The sequence below is a fragment of the Micromys minutus genome, assembly GCF_963924665.1.
Source record: "Micromys minutus genome assembly, contig: SCAFFOLD_678, whole genome shotgun sequence".
NCBI lineage: Eukaryota > Metazoa > Chordata > Mammalia > Rodentia > Muridae > Micromys > Micromys minutus.
In genome coordinates, this window is record NW_027667974.1 from 33,924 (window position 1) to 38,107 (window position 4,184).

The 4,184-nt window shown below is 40.7% G+C and overlaps 1 pseudogene across 1 annotated transcript; it reads left to right on the forward strand.

Moving 5' to 3' along the window:
• The first annotated feature begins 2,709 nt into the window (after nt 1-2,709).
• On the forward strand, nt 2,710-3,537 carry LOC308416088 (caspase activity and apoptosis inhibitor 1-like; annotated as a pseudogene). The gene has a single exon. The product of its transcript is annotated as a caspase activity and apoptosis inhibitor 1-like (transcript).
• The last annotated feature ends 647 nt before the right edge of the window (nt 3,538-4,184 follow it).

Here is a 4,184-nt window from a genome sequence, read left to right on the forward strand (position 1 = left end):
GCTTTCTTATTTAAAACTACATTCTAGTTAAACTTCTTATGGTCTAATGGCTGTATCCTGGGTATCCTGTTCTTTTTGTTAATATCCACTTATCAATGAATATATACCATCCATATCCTTTTGGACTTAAGTTACCTAATTGAGGATGATATTTTCTAGTTTCATCATTTTGACTGCAAAATTTATGACATTCTCATTTTTAAGAGTTAACAATATTTCACTGTGTAAATGATCCACATTTTCTATACGGATTCCATAGTTGAGGGACATGTGCATTGTCTCCAACTTCTGGCTATTACAAATAAGGCTGCAATTAACATATAGGAGCATGTGTTCTTGTGTTGTGGTGAGGTATCTTTTGGGTATATAGCCAGGAGTGGTATATCTGGGTTTGAAGATAGAACTATTTCCCGTTTTCTGAGAAGCTGCCATATTGATTTCTAAAGTGGTTGTACAAATTTTCACTCCAACCTGCAATGAAAGAATGTTCTCCTTGCTGCACATCATCAACAGCCTGTGCTCCCCTTTGGGATATTAATATTAGCCATTCTGATGGGTGAAAGAGGAAGATCAAAGTTGTTTTCATTTGCATTTCCCTTATGACTAAGGCCAGATCATCATGTTCAAAATTCTTCTACCGCCTAAATCCTGCCTGTCTACAAAGTATTTCATAGTAACCAAGGACATATGTGAGACTCCCACCCAAATACCCATGCCAACTAGAACACTACCAGAGCCCAGCTGACACTAGTCCTACCAACCCTATGGAGCTCCCTTTTCCTTTAGGCCTATATCTTCACAGAGGCCAGATCAGTGGGCCTGAAAACCTCTCACACCCTACAGTCTCTGACTCCCAGGAAGTCTTCAGTAACCAGGGACACAGCCTGCCTGTCTCCCAGTAGGTCTGCAGTAACAAAGACACAGGAGTACTGCATTAACAGGGGAACAGTCCTTTCACTTTGCTCCTCCATTTGCAACTAGAGCATATCCTGTTCTCAAAGCTCAGGACCTCCCTATCTACCAAAATGTTCTCCCTTGGCAGGAATACAGGAGGTCTACCCTAACCAGGGATGTAGGACGCCCACTCTAACCTGAGACAGTACTGCCTGCTTCCCAAAAGACTGGCTCTTACCCAGGTCAAAGGGTTTTAATTGCCTCCAAAGAGGCTGCCTCCATACAGAGATACCCAGAACAGTTATCACCAGAGATAAACAGATGTCAAGCCCAAGAGCATAAGCTACAGAGTCCAATACAATTAAGCACCATTAAAACAGAATTCTACCACCAGGGCAAGATCGTGATACTCTAACATACCTGAGAAGCAGTATTCTGACTTAAAATTCCATCTCTGAAGATGATGAACCTTGAGGAGGATACAAATAACTTCTTCTAAAAATACAGGAAATCACAGGCAAACAGGTAGAAGCCCTTAAAGGGGAAAAAATATATTACTTAAAGAAATACTAGAAAATATAATCAAGTAGATGAAGAGTCCACGTTTGAAAAATGGAAATAGAAACAATAAGGAAATCACAAATGGAAACAACCCTAGAGACTGACAACTGAGGAAAGATATCAGGAGCTATAGATGCAAACATCACCAACAGAATAAAAGATATAGAAGAGAGAGTCTCAGTTGTGGAAGATACCATAGAAGATATTGACATGCTTGTAAGAGAAGCTTCATTTGGGTCCCAGTGTTCAGGTTGATGGTTAGCTGCAAGCACCCTATTCTATAACAGTATGACTCTGTCAGAGCCTCTGAGGAGGCATCCATATCAGGCTCCTGCCAGTAAGTCTGGGCATCAGCAATAAAATTGATTCTTATCCATATAAGAATAAAATTTATTCTTATCCTCTTCTACTAAGCTCAAGTCCATGTGGATCAAGGACCTCCACATAAAACAAGATTCACTGACTCTAATAAAAGAAAAGTGGGAAAGACTCTCAAACACATTGGCATATAGGAAAATTTCCTGAATAGAACACTAGTGGCTTAGGCTCTAAGAGTAACAATTGACCAATGGGACCTGATAAAATTGCAAAGCTTCTGTAAGGCAAAGGACACTGTCAATAGGACCAGATCACAATTTACAGCTTGGAAATATATCTTACATCCAATAGAGGGCTAATATTCAAACTATACAAAGAACTGAAGAAGTTAGAATCCAGAGAACCAAATAACCCTATTAAAATTTGCATGCCTTCCAGCATAGCATGTGGTGACAATGGGAAAGACAGCTTACAAGTGTCAGTAAATCTGCTTCATGGCCTTTCTCTGAGCTGCCTTAACTGTGTGAGGATCTGGTGGTGCCCAGACAGGCCAGAGGTGGTAGGTGGAGCTGGGACTGGTGAGCAGCACGTTTAAGGCACACCTTGTGAAGTAGAGACAGCCAGCCTGCTTGGCCAGATGGAGGAGCTCTTCAAGAACGAAAAGGCTGAGCAGCAGCTATGGAGGGAGGTGGGTTGCTGCAGAGATGCGGGCTGTTGCTGATACTTGTAGTGAGAGGACCAGGACAGGAAAAAGTCTTTCCAGGAGAAGTGGCGCTAGGCAGGAGGCAGCTGAGGCTCTGGCAGCTCTGGACCCAGTCCCTATGCTGAGCAGGAGCACTGGTGGCTGAGGGGGTAGCAGTGCCTAGTAGCCAGCAGTGGGACTTGTGTGGTAGGTGGTGCAGAAGCAAGTGCTGAGAGCAGAGGAGCATCTCAGGCTCCCTGCAGCAGGGAACCAAGAATATTTTACCAAGTCTGGAAAAATTATTACTCTTGACGAAGCACAGTGATCTTGAAGAAGGTGGGTGGGTCTTCTGAATGTCTCATAAAACCTATTAGTTTCTATGTATGAGACAAGAGAAATGCTGCGTCAGTCCTTCTGTATGATAGGAGAAAAGAAGCCACAGACGATGCTCCCTGATGTGCTGAAGAACTGTTCAGTAGAAGAAATTAATAAACTATGCCAGGAACAATTAGAGCTCCTGTCTTAAAAAACAAAAACAAGCAACAACAAAAAAACTTGATGATTCTTGAGGGTAACAATGGTTTGGACTAATATGGAAGAGGAAGCAGATGAAGGCTGTAAGGTGGCACCTGATTTGGTCAATCAGCAAGATCCCTTCATCCCTGAGAGAGAACAACCAGAAGGTTTGGAATGAAAACAAGGGAAAGGTGAAGTCAGTGAAGTACTCAGTATTAATGCAGATGCTTATGACAGTGATATAGAAGACCCAAGCAATGAAGAAGCTGCTGCTGCTGTCAACATGGTTCCTGCCTCTGCTGCTGCTGCTGCTTCAGGGGTCCCAGAAAATACAGTCCAGAGTGAAGTTGGTCAGATAGATGACCTGGAGAGAGATATTGAAACAGTTTGAATGAGATTTGGGGACTGGCAGAGTCTAGCCCAAAGGAACCCAAGCGGCTACCCTGACTGTTCCTCCAGCAGATGTTCAGCCTTCTGCGCAGTAACTGGAGCTTCTAGAACTTGAAATAAGGGCAAGAGCAAGTAAGGCTCTTATGAAAGCTGGCGATATAGAAAAGCCAGTCTAGTTTTCTGACTTGGATATTATGTGTGTTTGAATGAAGCTATGTCATATAATTTTGTTCCTAATGTTTATTTGGGTCTCATGTGATGTTTCCCTTGTAAAACTTGTTAGGTATACTCATCTTAGGCTAAAAGTATATATATTTTTTACTTTTATATCATAGATTCTAGGCGAGTATTTAAATTCATGACAAATATGGTTAGATACCCTGGATATTTCTTTAAGTCAATGTTTATAAATTGATATCTTAAAAGCCAACAGGAAGTAAACAGAATATTTTTTCCTTTGTTTTTAAACATTTGGGCAACAAACACAAAAGCTTTAAGAAAGATTGACCAAGCATGTTTCTCTTAAGGTTAACTAAATTTTTCAACAGAATGTTAGATTGCTCTTCCTGGATTTCTTAGCAGTTTAAACACTTTATTTACTTTTGTGTACTTTTAACATAAGTACTGTTGGAGGATGCCTTTTTGTGAGTGTGAGTTTCCTAGCTAAAATTAACTAACTGTTTTTATAAGGCTCAGAGATCAAACTTGCTTTAAAACTTCTTTAATAAAAAAAAATCAACTTAAGGCTATTTTTTAAACAATGTAAAGTTAATTTTTCCATGTTGAAATCCAGCAACAAGCCATTCTGACATATGTTTGGTCT